At 48.6% G+C, this 19,281-nt stretch overlaps 1 long non-coding RNA gene across 1 annotated transcript in view; it reads left to right on the top strand.

Annotated features, from left to right (window-relative positions):
- Nucleotides 1-19,281, top strand: part of LOC116147360 (uncharacterized) — a 137,184-nt gene that overhangs the window by 91,176 nt on the left and 26,727 nt on the right. Inside the window, exon 3 of the long non-coding RNA XR_004130874.2 lies at nucleotides 19,053-19,261. This is a non-coding gene — a long non-coding RNA (uncharacterized LOC116147360). The remainder of the gene's footprint in view (nucleotides 1-19,052; nucleotides 19,262-19,281) is intronic.

Below are 19,281 nucleotides of genomic sequence, written 5' to 3'. Positions count from 1 at the left end.
CCAGAGCAGAAGGGGCAGGTGTGGGAAGCTGAAGGAATTTGAATCTCAGGGCCACTGGCTGGGAATAGAGCACTGCTGCCTGCTGGTCTAGATGGTGGGGAGTGACGGCGACATAGACACGTGTGGCTGGGGCCCAGCCTTACGGGAAGAGAAGGAGAAGGATCAGCATCCTTCAGTGCCAGCTCTGGACCAGCTGCCAAGTACCTGTGTCCCTTCAGGATGACCCTGTGAAAGGCACAATGCCCATTCTAACAGATGAGGAAACTGAGGCTCGGAGAGCGTGAGTGGCCGCAGGCCGCCTGCCAGCCTGTAGTGGAGCTATATTTGAACTCAGGTCTTTTCAACTCCCCAACTCTTCCTCCTACACGGATCTGCCTCTCACCACACGGCATGCATGAGAATGAGGCCACAGTCCAAAAGTGATTCATCGCTTTTCTTTCCTTTCCACCGCCCCACGTTTCCTTTCTTAATTTCCACATTTCTGAGCTGAAACAGGCTGGTATTTCAATTTGCCAGTTGCAGAGTGGCAGATGGAGGTGGGGGTGGGGCAGCACTGGCCCCTCAGAGCACGAAGGATGGAGGCTGAACTCCACCTGGCTGCTGAGGCTGGCAGGACCCCTCCCCGCAAGGCCAGATGCTCCCACAGCCTAAAAGATGGTGCGGGTGGCAGGCACCAATGTCCCCCCTTCCCCAGCTCCTGAAATGGCTTTGGAGTAGGAAAGAAAATATGCCTCTCCTAGTCCATAAATGTCACTTTACTTCATGCCTTCCTTTTTTATCAGTGCAATTGGAAAGTAGCTGCTATCTCCAAAGGAACGGTGTTGGTTTCGTCTTCTAAATGCCACCACAGTTGGGACAGCGCAGGGCTTAATAGCGGCTTATTTTTACAGCTTGTGCTTTCCTGCGTCTTTGGATTCTGATAGCATCTAAGCCAGACACCTGAGAGGGCAAGTGGAAGATTGCCATATAAATGACCCCAGTGTCCTGCATTATGGCAACTTTTAGGGCCCCTTTACGAGAATCCTGAATGCTGGGGTTCTGGGGTCCCTCACGCAGGCTCAGTCTTGAGAAATCTGCTGCAGAAGGGAGAACTCCTGTTTGACCTAGGCATTTGGTGGGAGATGTCTGTTGATTTTTTTCTGCTCAGTCACTTCTGAAAATAGGCCCTTGATTCCCTGGGGGCCTGCACCATCTCTACCCTTGGTTCCTGCATTTTGGGTGGGGATGAACTCCACCTCTGTTCCCTCCCACACATTTTAGGAATGGCCAAGTTACCCAGCCTGGCCAGTGGATATATTGTCTCTCTGATCCACCTTGATGATTCAGACATGAACAGGAAACCCAAGCCAGGCCAGCAAGATTTGGATTGCTGACTTAGAGTAACAAGGAAATAGAGGTCCTACTAAGAATTGGCTGAATGGGTAACAGGCAAACCAGGAGCTGAAAACCAAGAGTTGAGAGAGTCTTTATGATAATGAGAACAATATAGGGGAGAGCAGAGCTAAAACTTGGGGGAAAGGGAAGGAAAGATCGAGTTCTGATGGCATCGCTTGAACACCTGGATCCAGCCATTCCTGAAGCTACTGAATTTTGAACTTGATAATTATATGAGTTCATAAAGTCAGTTTAATGGCAAGAGTACTGACTAATACCTATTGGTATGATCCTGGCCACATAAAGCAGCTTTATCTCTGAGTTCCCCCATGCTCACAGGTTGCTGCAAAGGTAGAGCTCATGGCAGGAAGGAAGGGTAGGAGCAGAGCATAGACAGCACCCCTTCCCACCCACGCAAACCCCATGGGGGCCATCTCTTCAAGGTTCAGCTACTCCCAAGACAATGCTGGCAGTTGTAAGGGAGGGGCAGGGTTCTGGGGACCACAGAGTGAAGAGGCCTCTCACGGCCCCCACCTTGCTTTAACCCAGAGGCCTCAGTGCTCCCAGGTTGCACTCGGCAGGAAGTCCTCACAAGGACCTTCAGTCTACTTGCTCACGCCCAGAATTGCTCTTCGGTTCAGCAGACGTTGGCTCAGGGCCGTGCCGGGACCAGGGGTTGGTGGGCTTGGGTCTGGGTTCCTTAGCATCTTTGTCCCTTAGTGATGACTGAGTGATATTGACAGGGTCCCTAACCTCGCAGAGCTTCCAAGTCCTTATCTGTGGAACAGGAATAAGAATATCAGCCGCTTCAAAGGATTATTAAGAGGACTCAATGTCCTGGGTCTGGCACACAGTAAACAACCGATAAGCATTTGCCAGCATTACTGTTCCAAAAATGATTACATCCTGGTTCCTGTGTGTGTGTGTGTGTGTGTGTGTGTGTGTCTGTGTCTGTGTGTGTGCTGGGTTTGGGAGGAGGATGGGGATGGCTCAAGTTCTAAAGAGAGAGCTATATAAATGGATTATTTCTATGTTGTAGACTTGATGGTAAGATGGGCACAAGCCAGAAGTACAAACAGTTGCAGGATCCCAGGAGGAGAGGTGTCCGACCTATAGGTGGGATTCAGAGAAGGCTTCCTGGAGGAGGTGAACGCTGAGCTGAGTCTTGAGGACTGAGTAGCTGAACCAGAGAATAGCAGGGGCAGATGCTTAGAGGTGTGGCATGAGCAGGAAGTGTGCCCAATGCTGTGTTACTAGACCGTGGGGTAGGATGGAACGTGAGTGTCAGCGGGTGAACTCAGAAGGGCCAGCGGGGAAGGGTGATGGCCAAGGTGCAAGGAGCCTGGGAGCAACGGTAAGTCCTCGGAGGATTTTCTAATGAGGGAGCAGAATGATCAGGCTTGAGTTTTAGGGGGCCTACCCCATCCTCTGTGTGGTGGGAAGATGAGAGGGAGAGGCGCCCTTTGAGGGAAGAGGTTGTTGGTGGCATCTGGACAAAAACGAGGACCGGGCAGAGGTGATGGTCTGGAGGTGAGGGGCAGAGCTGAGTACGAATGGGAGGGAGAGGACTCAGCTGGACTAGCATCAGAGCACGCAGTTTCCCTCTGGTCCTTGGTTTCCTTTGACCGTGATTTGAAAACACATCATGTTTGCCTTATAGAAGGATGGGTTGTTTATCAGGATTTCTAAACGCTGACGTCATCTCTCCCCAGATTAGCCTCGTATTTCGCAGCCCGTCTGCCATAGCTGAGCATATTTTGCCTTGATCAACACTTGTCTTATTTTCTTCTTTTTTTTTCTTCTATCCCCACATACTGATTCCAGCTCTTAGCTGTAGCTCTGCTTTTCCCCATTCTTTATATGTGTGGCCCTGGACCACTTACCAAACGCTCTCCCGTGTATTATCCCAGTTTGTTTCCACAGAAACCCCAGGTAGTGTCTCGGATGGATATCATAATGCCCATTTCAGAGAGAAAAGAACAGAGGAGCTGGGAATTTATAGGACTTGCCCAAGATCGTGCAATAAATACCTGAAATAGGTATTCAAATCTTAGTTTTTTTTAAAAACTTTTTACTTTGGAATATAGATCTTTCACCACTGACCAGTATTCTATTATTAAACTATATAAAATTTTGATATATATATAAACTATAGAAGATTAATAAAACTATATTAAAGGTCACATTTAGGCTTATACCTTCAACTTGGAGACCAATTAGGGAGTTTATTGACACTATTTATAGCTTCTGGCAATTTTTAAAAATTTGAGGTGAGGTTTTCAAGTATCAGAGCTATCTTAGTTTGGAGATTTTTATTTCTGTTTTATGGGGGTTTGTGTGTTTTCTGTGTGGATACTTGAGCATTAAATTAAATTTTAGAAGATTTCTGAAATACAGTGAGGCCCCTCTTTTGCCAGGGTTAGCAGGACAAGGCAGTGTGGGAGATTCAGGGAACTGGTATTCGAAATTCCACCTTCCCTCTAGGCTGTTCCCTGTATGTAGAGGCAAAAAAGCTACCAGCCACATTTCCCAGAGTCCCTTGCAGCTGGAGTTGTAGATGACATTTGGGTTGGGTCAGTCAAATGCACACACATGAGATTTGTTCCTCCCTTCAGGTAGTTATTGTGTTCTCTTTTAATATTAAGCTTCTGTGACCTAGCTTGTGTTCACAGATGTGTTTCTGGGACAGACTAAAGGATGTATTGAGTCCCGTTGTGTAAGAGGATTGGTTTTGAAAGTTAGCTCACATGTTAAATGCACAATAAATGCTTATGCAGATGTGTTTTCATTGATTAATGACCAGAAACTCTTATCCCCAAACAAAAACTGCCCAGTATACACAGTGCAGGAATCTGAAAACTAGCTGTATTGGTTAGAACAGTGTTTGACTGCACATAGCAGGAACCTGACCATCAGTGGCTTAAACAAATAGGTGTATATATGTGGGGTGGGATTTGTTCTTTCACACAAGATGTTCAGAGGTAGGTAATTATTGATACTGATTCAGTTGCTCAAAAGTGACGTGAGGAACCTGAGCTTTTTCTTTTTTATGTCTTTCTACTTTGCTTTCCTTAGTGTTTCAGGGTTTTTTTTGCTTCATGGTCACAAGATGGCTCCCACAGCTCCAGGCATCACATCTATGCTCAAGGCAAGAAGGAAAAAAGGTTAGCCTTAGCATATCAATCTTTTTTAATCAAAAGGGCAAAACTTTTCTCAGAAAGCTCCACATCAGACAGCCTTTAAGGTCTTATTAGCCAGAAGTAAGTCATGGGACCACCCCCAGCTGCAAGGAAATCTGGGAAATTTGGGGGAATGATTATTACAACTGCTCTAAGTCAATCAGTCATAGCCTGTTGTTGTTAAGCACATTTCCTCCCTGACAAAATGAGGTTCTGTGAGCCAGCAAGAAAGGGTTCCCCTGGCTGGTGGCATGCAAACCAAAGCTAATAGTCCTAGGAGCTATGGCTACCTCATTGTGGATGTTACATTCCCAAAAGGAGAGTCAGACAATAAACCAATAAACAAATTAATACATAATGTGATGTCAAGAGGTAAAAAGAAACTTAAAGAGCAAAGGATGGCTGGAGTGGAGCTGTTTGGATATGGTGGGCAACTTTCTGCTTACCATCCTTAGTATGTGGCCCTTTTCCTCATGCTCCAAAATAACTGCTGGAGATCTAGCCATCACGTGTGTGTTCTTCTATGCACCTACATAGGGTCCCTGTAATCTGCATAAATTTGTATCTGGAAGCAGAAGTTACCATAACACAAACATAGTCTCAAATGGACTAAGCATTTATAAATTGGCTCCTAATTAACCATTCCTCCTTGTTTCATACCAGCTGTCTGTCCCTGTCTCTTCAAATTTGTTAGTCAAGCTTTTCCTCAATGTTGGGTGTTGGCAAACGCCAGACAATTACAAAGTAAAATTGGAAGTATTGCAAAAAAAAAATACAGGATTCCATGAAACTGATGAAAGTAATGTTGGAAAACAGCTTAGTTTCTATCCAAAAGACAATTAACAAGACAGAATCTGGTGGAGTTGGTCCATTTAAAAATCAGAGGAGAGAAAACTAGATCAAGATAATAACAGGATTAACTGCTTCCAACAAGAACTGCCAAAGGTGAAGAGTGTCCTTCGGAAAAATCAATCCAGCCTTGAAATGACCCTTTCCATAACATGATCTAAAAGTTGCATCTTGAGTAGAGGATGTTGTTTGTGTTGTGCTATCAAAAATTTTGTTTCTTAGGAAATTACTCCAGATGAAAATACTGAATTTATTCATTCTGTTGTTCATTCTAAGAATTTAGCACAAAACTTTAATTATAACTTCAAATTTTAGGTTTTTAAATAGTTTTTAAAATTTTATATTGCATATTTCAACATAAAGCCTAGCATTTGTTGTTGTTACAATAAAATTTAGATCCAAGTTTTAAGTGGATGCCTTAAAAAAAACTATTTTTTTGAAGTGTAATTTAACTTGCAATAAACCACACATTTGTAATGTGCAGTTTAATGAATTTTTACAAATGTACCCACCACCCCCAATCAAGATAAAGAACGTTTCCATCACTGAAAAATTTCCCTCATGTCCCTTTGCAGTCATTCTCCCATCCCCTTCCCCACCTTAGACCGCTACTGGCCTGATTTCCATCACTATGGGTTGATTTTGCCCATTCTAAATCTTCGTGTAAGTGGAAACATAATAGTAGGTAATCTTTTGTGCCTGGTTCCTTTCACTCAACCTGTTTTTGAGATTCATCCGTGTTGTTGCTTGAATCATGATTTCCTTTGGTTTTATCACTAGGCAATATTTCATTCGTATGAACAGTGACATTACCAAGTGTTAGGGAGGCTGTGGGGCAGTTGAAACTGTCATACACTCTCCTGGGGAGTGTAAAATGGTACAAAGACTGAAAAACTTTTTGGCAGTTTCTCATGAAGTTAAACTTAGACACTCCGTGCTGCAGCAATTCAACTCCTTGGCGTTTACCCAAGAGAAATGAAAATATACATCCACACAGACTTGTATCAAATGCTTCTAACAGCTTTATTCATAATAGCCCCCAAATAGAAACAACCTGTGGCTGTCAGGGGACAGAAGCCACACCAGTAATCTGAGCATCCACTAGGCAGTTAACTACTGAAGGGGTAAAAGAGAACTTTAAAGGATACAGAAATGGTGAATCCAGAAAGCTGCAAGTAGGGCCGAGGGAGAATGAACAAGGAAAGAAGCAGGAAGGCAGCAGAGGCTCCCGCACCCCCAGAGAGTCAGACCTCTCCTAGGAGTGGACGTGTGGCTGCCTCTGGGACCACGCAGCCACCAGAGGGCGCAGGTGAGATGGTCCTGCTGGGTGGTCTGGAAACTTGCTGCAGGATGCGTGGGCTGGAGCTGGTCCTGGAGGGCTGCTAGGTGGGCGCAACTGATGTGCACAGGAACCTGTGGGCATCCAGGCCACAAAAACATCACCCGGCCTGGAACCAGGAAGAGCAGTCCCTCTCTTACTCTGGATCGCCGTGCCCCTCCAGCTCCCTGTGCTGTCGAAGCCTAACATCAAGCCGGAAGTGTTTCCAGCGCCCAGCTCCGGTGTCCCAAAGCAGGACAAAGAGGAGTAGATTTGGTGCTGAGAAGCAATAAATTGATAGCCCGTAGCCCCAGCTGGTGAACGGATAAAAACCCTGTGCTGTGTGTGTCCGTGTAGTGTGATTCACTTTTGTGCCTTTGCGCTCACCTGTGCCACTACCCTCGTGTAGTAATAAGAATTGCTTTGAGTCTTCAGAGGTGGAGATGGAGAGGAAGTAAGTAGCTCTGCCAGAGTGATGGGGCTTAGATGGTGGAGGCGGGAGGTCGGCTGTGCTGGTAAAGAGGCATAGTGCTTAACCCTGGGGGCTCTGGAGACAGACAATGCTGGGTCCCCATCCTGCTCTTGTATCTACAAGCTGTGTGGCCTTGGGAAAGTCACCCAACCTCTCTGAGACGATGTTACCACGTTTTAAAGTGGGGATGATAATAGTCCTTGCTCACCGTGGGGTATTGTAAGGACTAAATGATAAAAAGCAGGAATCAAGAAACCACAGCCTGCAGACCAACTCTGCCCACCTGCTCGTTGCTGTTTCTAAGGCCCATGATCTGAGAATGTTTGGTTCACCCTCATTTTGGTTTTATTTTATTTTATTTTTAAATTGAAGTAGAGTTGATTTACAATGTGTTCGTTTCAGGTGTACAGCAAAGGAATTCAGTTATACATACATATAAATCTCTTCTTTTTCAGATTCTTTTCATTATAGGTCATTACAAGATACTGAATATAGTTCCCTGTGCTGTACAGTGGGCCCTTGTATGTTCACCCTCATTTTTAGATGGTTACATTTTAAATGGTGATGTAAGTGCCTACATAGTGGCCTCAGTTTTGCCTCTAGCCTGCAAAGCCAAAGTGATTTACTGTCTAGCCCTTTAAGGGAAAGTTTTCAACCCTTGATATAAAGCATGTGGGCAGAGACAAAGTGCTCACGAGAAGTTAGCTGGTGCTGCTTGAGTTCTCAGGGAGCTTAGGTATCCTCAACGCCCTTCGCTCCCGTGTAGCCCTCGAGAAAGACAAGCAAATTTTAAAAACAACCACGGGTAACAAAAGCTTAGATGTCACCCACTGTGTTCCAAGCATTCTCCTAAGACCTGTGTATATAGCAACTCACTTAATCCTTAAAATAACCCATGAGGTAGGTACTCTTACTATCCTCATTTTAAAGGTGAAGAAACAGAGGCACAGAGAGGGTAGGGGGCTCCCTAGGGTCACACAGCTGAGAGTGATGGAGCTAGCATTCGGCTCTTGTAGCTACGATTTCTGTTGCACTTGGCAAGGCTGTGTCCAGCCCCTAGAGGGTGCTCATGAGACATCTGTTAGACGTGTGGGGTCTGATAGCAGAAAGCAAGCCAGTGTGCTGCTGAGCTCGTAGACAGGGGTGTCCTCTCTTCCAGGTGTCTTCTCTTACTAGGTGTCCGTCTGAGCCTGGGTGCCCGGCAGTGACAGCTGGGAAAATTCCACACGGCCACACGGGCTCCTGCTCTGACAGCCTAGCCTCTTCCGACCTCCATGAAAGACAACATTCATTGCATTCAAGATGCACCCACGTTACACCTGGAATCTTATTATCTCCTCTGCGAGTCCATCAGGTAGCTCCAATTGTTATGTCCACTTACAGACGAGGCACAGAGAAGTTAAGTGATCAGCCAGGTATCACACAGCTAACATATGGTCATACAAGTTGCCACACCCAGGTCCATCTGACCGCAGCGCCAGGCTGCTTAGCCACAGCGCAGGGCACAGAGATGGTGGCTGGCTGCTCAGGCTCAGCGTCACTCCTGAAGGCGATGGCCAGCATGCATTTTCACAGAAACCCCAAATGAGCAAATTCTGAATTCACACCATGGCGTGATGGGGGCCGTGATTCACATTTCCTCTGAGAGCCTTCCCTTTTAAAAGCACACCCTTTGATGCATCTCAGCGCGGGGCTCTGCAGAAGTTCACTGTTCACACACTCTTCCAGAAGCCATCGGCTGGGGAATCAGGGTTCACCTGTGAGCTGAGGGGGCACCGTGGGCGGCCACCCCTTCATCCATTTTGATGAACATCCGATGCTGACACTCGCAGCCTAATTCAATAGAAGGTCCCTCCCCGGGAGGGAAGCGTTAACGCCAGGAGTGACACCCAAATGAAAGGTTAAAGGGTGCTGTCTTGGGGGAGGTGGGGTGGGATGTGTGTTGAAGAGAGGAGGAGAGGTTGGGAAGGAGAGAGGTGGGCCCTCAGTTTGCAACTTCTAGAGCAGCATTTGTTTGGTGGCTAGTTTTCAGTCAATTTTTTTGTCCTGTTACCTTGGTCGAGAATTTTATCATTGTGAAGAACAGAAACCTACTCAAAGGAGGCCTGGCCAGCAGAAACTATATTCTTTCACGTATCAGGTGTCTCCCAGGTCCCTGCTCTGTGCCCCACACAGTGTCCTCCAGGTTCTCATCAGGAGGAAGGTCAGGGATCAGGTACCGGGTAAATAAACAAGGCAACTGCAGACGCTACTGCTGCGCTCTGAAGAGCTTGGACAAGGCAGGTGGCGGAGCAGGGGGTCAGGGACAGTGCCTCTGAGGAGGGAACCTCTGAGCTGAGCCACAACTGATGAGAGCCAGCCATCGGCAGTTTTGGGGAAGAGTTTTCCAGACGGCTGGATTAGCAAGTGCAAAGGCCCTGAGGCAGGAATGGAATTTGCATTGTAGAACAACAGAAAAGAAGGCTGGTGTGGCAAGATGCCGGGAAGGAAGGGAGGTTCAGGAGACTAGGTTGGGGTCTGGCCTTAGAGGCCTAAGTTTGGAATTTATCCTCGGAGCAACAGACAACAGCCAGCCTTGGGAAGGTCCCCAGGAGGCACAGGAAGTCCCAAGGGGGGTCCAGGCTGTCTTTCTGCTTAGTCATCTGACGTGGTCACCGTGCTACCAGCATCCGAGGCCGGAAAAATGCCTGAAAAGCAAACAGGAAATAGAGTCTTTCCCAGAAGCCCCAGCAAGCTCCCACTTCCCTGCCCTTGACCAGGGCCGGGTCAGGCGTGCACCCCCGCTGGGAGATGAAGCATCCAGCGAGGAAAGTGGCCCCAGCCGGTCGGGATTTATGGCACAGGCTGGGCACGTGGAGCCACCGTGACTGACTAGGATGCCAAGGGCAAGAAGCAAGAGAGGATAAGCCTTTGAATCTAGTGGAGAGGAAGGCTCAGGCCGAGATACTTAGCTGTAAATTAGAGGCCTGTCCAAAGTGCAGGGGAAGCAGCCGGGAGTGGGGCACCCCACCACGGCCCCCACTGCCACCCCATCCTGTGCTGTTGTTGTGCCAGAAAGTTCCGGGTCGAGCTCCAGTGTCAGGGAGTCAGGGGTCTGCACCGTCCTAGGTGGGAGGCCGGGCAGGAGAGAGGCCTCTGTGTTAGGAACGGCAAGTGGTCCCTTTAGTGGCTGCACAGAGGTGAGCCCAGCATCCTCCCAAGGGGACGGGAGCTCGGGCCCTCATTGGGCTTGATCCCTGGGCTCCCAGACCCTGGAAGAGGAAGGGGACCAAGGATGCTGGTAAGAGTGAACATTGATGAGGTACTTAGGGTATGCCCTCCACGCACCTTACGGACATTAACCCGCTCCTCTCGACAGTTCTGTGAGATTGGTCCCATTCTTGTTTCCGTTTGAATGATGGTGTCATCTGCCCAATATCACAGGGACAGGAATTGGACCCATGTGTGCCTCACAGAGTGGCTGGGCTCCCAGCCAGTGGATTTAGGGCCTATAGAATACACCCCAAATGTTACCCCTAGGGGACAATCACATGGGTCATGAATTACATTTCTTTATTATTTTTAACTTGTCTATTAACAAAATCTTGTCTGAGGTTTCTCGGGGATGCACGTGGTCCATGGATGGGGTGTGGAATCCCTGGGATTGGATGTGAAGTGCCACGTGCATCTCTGTACATATCCCTGGAGGGGTGCCCAGAGCAGCTGTGAGACAGGCAAAGGAGTTGGGACCCAGAGAAGTCACAGAGCCTCTGTTTCATATTATTTTGATGTCGTGTTTACTCTCTTGAGACTTTTGGAGGCGGGTAGGGATGGAACTGATTAGCAAACGTTTGTCACAAAAGCTTGTCTGCACCCTAATTGACTTGTGATGAGCTTAGATCTTGCACAAACCCGCTTTGGTTTAGCTCTGGAAACATCTTGATTTTGACACCTAATCAGGGCCTCTCAGAGATTTGGGAAGGCAAAAGCCATTTAAAATTTAAAAAAAAAAAAAAAAAAGAAGTAAAGCTAAAAGGGTTGTAAAGATTGTGGTAGATTTTAAGTTTCCGTGTTTAATTAAGTCACTTCTCACGTAAAGTTCAATGGTTACTCATCGAAGTTCATTTAGAGCTGATGTCAGAAATCAGTGTTGGAGGATTCTATGAATAAATGGCCCAGACCAAGTTGGGCTCCTGCCCCTCTCCCCGCTCTAGAAAGGACACCAATTAGCTGAATTGTATCCACCCGGGTGCTGGATTCCAGCAGAGATAACAAGGCATCCTCTATCTTCAGTTCCTGGAGCAGCAAGGCCACCTCCCTTCAGACAGGAAGCCCCTCTGGGTGGGGACATCCTGGGGCCGGGGGAGGGTGAGGGCGTATGAACATAGGAAACCTCTCACCTCCCCAAGTTGAATTCTCGACCACCTGGCCGCAGAGCTCGGATTGAGGTTAACCCCGAGCCCCCAGCCCTCCTTCCAAGGATGTACCAAAGCTCATTCCGAAGACAGAAGAAGTAAGGGCATTGGTGGTACAGTGCTGAGCATAGCTGCCTTCCAAAGACAGAAGAAATGATGTTGCATTTCTGCCTGTTTGGGAAATAACAGGAGCAGTTTGGACTTTGGATTTGGTTTCCATTTCTGCCGCTCTGGGTGCTTGTGACTCTGGGTTGACTTCTTTGAGCTTCTGATTCTTTACCTTGGTGGTCGGGTTGACGAGGACCCCTCCCCAGGCAGCTGCAGGAGAGAGTGGGGTACATGGGCAGGGCCGCCAACCCCAGCACCCGTGGCTCAGGGAGAGGTTGCGGGGAACACTGCTAGTCCAGTGAGAACAAGGGTCCCCAGCCTGCGGAGGGCATTTTCCGAAGGCCAGTTCATCTTTGTCACAGTCCCGAGATTTCGGCGAGGTTATCCTCACTTCATTGGAAACCGAGGCACACGCTAGCTCAGGGCCTGCTGGAGGCCGTGTTGACAGCAGAGTGGGCTCTCCATCTCCCTGCCTGATCCCAGACCCCCAGGACTATCAGAGCAGGAAAAGACCCCATAGATGGGGCCAGAAAGGGAGGGTGGGGAAAGCGTGGCCATCCTAAGTGACCTTTTTAGGGAGAAGCAATGGTCATAAACAGGGATAAATTCACTGAGGTCTGTACAGCTGAGCTCACTCTTAACAGGGTCTAGAAAGCCTGTTTCGGAGCCCGCTCCACAGCTGTGGGACGTCCCCTTGCCTGCCTCCACGGGTGCCCGCTCCCTGGGCTTCGGGGCTCCCGGGCGCCTCCACACCCACACTCTTGCCTCACTGCCGGGCCCCACCTTCCTGCTCCTCGTGTTGCCCTTCCAGGTCACATCAGCTGCAGAGAATACCCAACTCTTGGTTAACTGTCACACACATACACTCCCCACTCCCCAAAGGCGGCTGGGAGCAGAGCAGGAGGTTGGGAGCAGCAGCAGGACTCACATCTCAGGAACCAAAGACAGCTTACAGACTTTAGTGCCAGACATCCATCCCTCATCTTAAAAAGGCTCTCCGCCACTTTCCCGGTTCTGACTCCGGTCTCCAGCTGTACTGCCCAGCTCATCTGCCCTCTCTCCTCCCTTCCCCTTCCTTCTCCTTCCCTTCTCCTCTTTTTGCAACTTTCTCTTTCTTCTGAATTCCTCTCTGCTCTAGCACAGAGCAGTTTTGCACTGTCTTCTGCTGGTCTGACTTCCAGGGTCCCCCCCAACAGCTGGGAAAACAGTCCCAGGTGGCACTCATTACATGGTGGTCCCCATCAGGGGTCTGCAAACTAGAGCCCAAGGATCAAATCCACCCCCCTGCCTGTTTTTGTAAATTAAGTTTTATTGTGTTGCAGCCACACCCATTAATCATTGTGAGCTGAGGCTGCGTTCACAATTCAACTGCAGAGTTGAATAGTTATGATGGAGACAATGTGACCCGCAAATCTAAAATGTTTACTCTCTGTATCTTTGCAATTCGATATTTTCATTAAGCGCCTAGAACAGGGTGAGGGGCTGGTTAAGGGTCATTGTCCTGTCCCCTCCAGTAGCCTTACAGCTGATGCAGTAACAAGTGGCCTAACTCCTGCTCCAACCAGGCTGTCAGCCGGATGCTGTAGGCACAGAGATGACCAGTAACATCTGCCTATTCTGCAGAAGCTCGAAATCGAGTAGAAGAGGCTGCCATGCAGTGTGCATGAGGCACAGAGGGAGGATGAGGTTATCCAGGGGAGGGCTGACCCCTCCAGGCTTCTGTAGCGGCTGGGTTTGGCCAGTGGGAGGCCCTGCAGGAAGGAGAGAGAACAGGGGTATTTCTCCCCTTCCTTTCTGCCTCAAGAAGCACCTGTGTAGCCCTCTCGGCCCAGAATTGCCAAGCTTTCCAGCTTTTCACAAAAAGCTGTGAATTTAGATTTTGTGCAAAGTCTTCCACTTGTGAATTTTAGCACTAATTCAAATATTATGCACTTTTCCAGCCCCATAGGCTGACAGTTTGAGACTTATGGACAGAAGGCAGGTGACACTCTCCCCAGTTTAAAATTTCTGTGACTCTAATATAAACCCCCATGGAGAATAAAATTGTACACACATGTATCCTGTGAAACACCAGCTCCACCCCTACGGACGCTGGAAAAACTCACTCCCGTGTATAGAAGCCATACTCGGATGTTCTTCTCAGCATTGTGTGTACACATGTGTAATAGAGAAATGTAGGGAGCTATCCAGGTGTCCATCAACAGGCGGATGGAGGAATGCCTTAAGACATATTTGCAGTGAAAATGAACTACAGCTACATTTATTAACATGGACAAATCTCAAATCATCATTTTAGAATGAGAAAAGCATAGTATTTTATTTATGTATATAAAGTTTATTCATATGAAGTTTTAAGCATGAAAAGCAATAATTTGTATCATTTACAAATACGAGCATGTGTTCTATGAATGTAAAGGCAACTGTGGGATTGATGGTTATGATTCAGGATGCTTTGCTGGCATCTAGTGGCTGGGGGCCAGGGATGCAGCTAAACATCCTACGGTGCACAGGACAGCCTCCCAGCCAAGCATGATCTGGTCCAAATGCCAGGAGTGCTGAAGTTGAGGTCCTTGACAGGGCAGGGTGGTGGGGAGGGAATAGAAACCACTTGGAAAAGCTGACCTCTCCTATAGGCTGTGAGAATGGGCTGTCCTGGGTTGGAAGATCTTCTGGAGGCCAGGTCCCCTGTGGTTCTGTCTGCAGAGAGACCCTGGCCCAGCCCCGCTGTTATCACGGCTACCGCCGTGTGAGGCAGCCTCTCACTCAGCCTGACCGGCTGTCACAGGGTCACAGCTGGTCATGGGGGCCACTCTGGAGCCCTTACAGGGACTTATTGGGACAAATTCCAGCATTGGCTTTCTCACCCACCTGAGGACTGATTCCACACTTTAGTAAGAAATCGCATGTTAGACACCCATAGAAGTCACTGGCTGGGGTGAGTGTTATCCTCACTGTGTGACAGATGGGGAAGCTGGGGCTCAGACGGGCGAGGCTACTGGTGCAGGACACACCACTAATAAGAAGCTTGAACTCGGGCCTGAGATTCTGGAATTCAGAGCCATCCCTGCAGACACCATCCCTCAGGCCCAAAGTCTCCGGGATCTGGATGCTGGGCAACGTGCTCTGAGCCATGAGTTAGAGGAGGCAGGAGCAGATTCAAGATTTTCTTCGAATGAGCTGATGCATCATACTCCTAACACTGTGCTTTACTGAATCCGTCTACACAGCGGGCAGTATTCAGTCCTCCCAGAAACACATGTGTAAAGCTAAACATTGTTATCTCCATTTTCCAGAGGGAAATAAGATGGAACCTGCCCAGCGTGACCTGAATAGAAAGGGGCAAGGGCAGGATTTGAACTCAGTCCTCTGGTCCGTAACCAGGCGCTGACCTGCTGCGTGGTGCTGCCTTCAGTGCTCAACTGCTTGGGTCACTCTCATCGCCCCTGGGCCAGTCAGGGCATCAAAACCTTCGCTAATTCATGTCATATCTTAGGAAATGGAAATGGCCAGGAAATAGACTTGAAGACTTCAGACTTTTAGCTCTGTGTCTCTGCTGAAAGCATTTCAGAAAGGTTTCAGAGGAACTGGCTCTGTGTGTGTGTGTTTAAAGAACAGAGCTGAAACACTGTTTGCTCAGAGGGGTGTGGAAATTTTTCCGGTGTTTCCTTGGTTACATGCCCTTCTAGGGTGCTAGCCATGGCTCCACCAAATCATTTTAGACAGATTTTATAAATTTGTACATCTTTAACCTTAAACCCCCTCCACTCAAAAATCCATAGAATTGGAAATTGATCTTTGTTTACGGCAAGTCCATTAACAGCTAATTCCTTTTCACAACCACCAAATCCATCCTCGCTTGATGCCAGAAACGGAAGTGTCGGGGGTTTGGTGGGCAGACGGCGGGGAACCTCCCCCGGACGCGCCGGGCCCGGCCTCCTTGGGGGTTGCCCTCACGTCATGTCTCGGACTCAAGCCGCAGTGATGTCACCGATGCCACGGCGCGGAACTCCCCTCCGTGGTGTCTGTGGTCAGTCCAGGGCCCAGAAGTGTCTCCCTTCCTGGGCTTCAGTGTCCCGATGAAGTCAGATTTCCTGGGCTGTGGATTCGGTTACCGATAATTGCCTTGTGAACTGGCAGATGCAAAAATAAACATTTCTAGAGCCTGAAGCACACGGAGCTCTGGGGGTGGCCCACCCAGAGGGGCCAGGAGAGAGAGCTGCCAGGGAAGCCATCTGGGCGATGTCAGGGTGGCGTTTCTGGAGGCCTCCTGCTCTGGGTCTAGAATGCACACCAGGTGAGGAAACCAGGCCCAGGTGGAGGGTGGTGGGCCCGGCTCTCTGACTGCCAGCCTGTGGGGAAGGGAAGGATGAGGCGTCTGGTGGCGGGGGGGGGGGGGGGGCCTGGGGCCCTGGGGCAGTGCAGGTTTTCCACAGCCGCACAGAAAGCAGATACGGCCGTGGGAGGGGCCCCTGCCAGGACCAGCAGTGAGTCATTTTTTCCACCGCCTCCTGTCCCTCCTCCAAGTCTGCTGTCTCACGCTGTGGTTGCTCTGTGGGGTGAGAGCAGAGCCTGCCCTTGGGACAAAGGCAGATCCTGAGCCTGGGTTAAAGGGACCTGTGTCCTTCCCACTGGCCAGTGTGAGGAAAGGAGCGAGACCTCCCATCTCCTCAAACAAAAAACAAAACACCACCGTTGCATCAGAGCAGGCCTCCCTGCACAACGAGGATAAAACCCAAATTCCCACCAGGCCCTAAGTAGTGCAGGCCTTCCGACCACTCCCCTGCCTGCCCTTTGGCACCTCAGCCCTAATGTCCACCCTGTACTGTTTCTCAGATTCCCCAGGCTCCTTCCCACTGTCTGACCTCAGGGTGTTGCACTGGCTCTGCCCTCTGCCTGAAAAGTTGGTCTCAGGTCTCTCTGCCCAGTTGTCACTGCCTCAAGGAAGCCCTCCATGATCACTCTATCTAAAATACCATCCCCAGAATTTTATTTCATCCCTTTTACTCTGCTCTTCCCCACATAGCCTTTGTAATTACCTGGTGTGATGTCACGTATCTGGCTATTTACTGATGGTCTGTCTTCCCCACTAAAACGTCAGCTCCGTGAAGGCAGGGATTTTTGACTGACTTGTTCACTAGCATGTCCTTGCACCTGGAACAGAGTCTGACTTAGTAGGTCTGCCATAATGAGAGGACAGGTGTGTGAGTGAGTGTGGAACATGTAACACGGAGAAGAAATCATGGAGCTGTGAGATGGACTCGGGATCCTGGTTAGAAACAGGCACCAGGGGCAGATACAGCTGGGCCCCCCTTGGGTTGGGGAAACCCGGAGGGGAGGAGTGCCATGAAGAGCCTGGAATAACTGTTTTGCCTCCCAGGGGAAGTGGTATATTATGAAACTTATCTGTGCAGGAGAGACATGTGAAGAGGGAAGGCTTTGAAATCTGACGGCTTAGGCTTAAATCCCAGCCTCACTGCTTCCTTGCTGTGTGAGCCTGAGCAAGTCAGACAGCCTCTCTGGCTCTGTTTCTGCATCTGAACACTGGAACTCACCATAGGCCCTTAAAAGAGATTTGGAGTGGATCTAATGAGACAGGACAACAAATGCATTTGCCCCCTGCCTGACCCATGGTATGCCTGCAAAAAATATTGGCTTTAAAAAGATCCAGTCATCTGAGGGACTGACTGTCTCAGTGCATTTCGGCGGCAATAACAAAGTACCATAGACTTACAAATAACAGTCATTTCTCGCAGTTCCGGAGGGTGTGAAGTCCAAGATCAAGGCACTGGCAGGTCTGGTGTCTAGTGAGGGCTGCTTCCCGGCTCACAGACACCATCTTCTCCTTGCGATGGGAAGGGAAGGGGCCTCTCTGGGGCCTCTTTTATGAATGCACTAATCCCGTCAGGAGGGCTCCACCCTCCCGACCTAATCCCCTCCCAGAGGTCCCACCTCCTAACTCCATCACATGGGGGTTAGGGTTTCAACATCTAAATTTTGGGGAGACACACTATTTACTGAAAACGTGAAAGCAATAGGGAAGTATTTGGGTACCTCATTGGTCACAAAGATGATAGAATAAACCAGAGGTCAGCAAACTTCTATTAAAAGACCGTATAATAAATGTTTTAGCTTGAGGGTCTTAGGTCTCTGTCGCAACCAGCGAACTCTGCTCTTGTAACATGAGAGTAGCCAAGGAGAGTAAGTAAAAGAATGAGCATGGTTCTGTTTCAATAAAACTTTATTTATAAAAACAGCCAGCCAACCCATAGCTCCCTGACCCCTGGGATAAACAGTTGAGGTCAGTCTTTCCACCTTTATAAAACAGACTAAATAAAATTTTTTTAATTATTTAATTACATTTAATAAATAAATGAACATTTTCATAAAATGTTCCTTCCTCCTCTCGGTAAATGAAGTTGCATCCGTTCATGGATTTGCTAATTATCCTTTTCTCCTTTAACTAAAATAGAGGCTCATCACCCTTTTTCAAGTGGCTATTTCTTTTTTTGTATAAATGGGGAGTTATTTATTAATTATTATTTTCCCCTGCAGGCTGATGGAAGCTCAATCATGAATGAGATGAAAGATGGGCTTTCGTCTTCCATGAGCTACACTCAGTTCAGTCATTTTCATGTACATATGTACACACACACACGTACGAGCTTAGGAATGTACTATTTGTGGTTGTAAAAAAAGAAGTTGCTCATCTTCTGCTCTGAGCGTCTGGAAAAGTTTATGAATATCAAATAGTGCCCGCTGGCATTGTCCAGGAAGACACATCACTTCCCATTGAGCGGGCACTTCCCTCCAGTCTAGCCACATGCTTACAATACAGGCTCAAGCTGGCATCAGGATTTTCCACTAGACGGTCCGTGTGCTCCAGCAGCCAACTCGGAGGTGTTCCTGCCCTCAAAGCCATGGCCAAGTCCAGGGCCCTGGGGAAAAACCACCTAGTGAACTGGGAGGACCCAGGAGTCTGGGCTGAAGGCAAAAAGACTCCCTCCCCCACCTCTGCTCCTCTCCAGACAGCCCTGGTGTTCATCTTGAGTGTATTCCTTAGAATCTTCAAGCAGAGCTTTTAACCATGATGTGTAGCACATGTAGGTGTTCCTTACATGCTCATAGATTTGGGGTACAGGTATTTGAAAACAGTGGAGCTATGGAAATAGGCTTAGATTATCCTATTTTAAAGTACATGAAATGAGAATTCGCCTCCAATTATTGTATAAAGCTTTGATCAGAGAAGGAGAATCAACCAGAGGGATTTACCCTCGGAATTTGACCTTATGCCAGTGTGGGAGCTGGTTCCATAGCCTATGTGAGCCTGTTTCTTTGAACGTGGTGCTGTGTGTCAGCAGGGTGGCCGCCACAAAGGAAGGATGAACGAGAAGTGGGAACAGATGAGGACGAGCCAGGGAAGTTACAAGGACAGACCTGCCGAAGTGACCTTCAGGAGAAGGCGGTGTCACTCATCACAGAACAGGCACTTGCCCAGGATTCAGAGAAGCTGAAAGCAGATGCACAGGAGCTGGAGGCTGCAGGCTCGCTGTTGCCCCACACCTGCCAGGTGAGTCCACGGAAGAGCAT

The sequence above is a fragment of the Camelus dromedarius genome, chromosome 18 (genome assembly GCF_036321535.1).
Source record: "Camelus dromedarius isolate mCamDro1 chromosome 18, mCamDro1.pat, whole genome shotgun sequence".
Taxonomy (NCBI): Eukaryota; Metazoa; Chordata; class Mammalia; order Artiodactyla; family Camelidae; genus Camelus; species Camelus dromedarius.
Note: the sequence above shows the minus strand (reverse complement) of the source record. Positions and strands in the feature narration are given on the sequence as shown.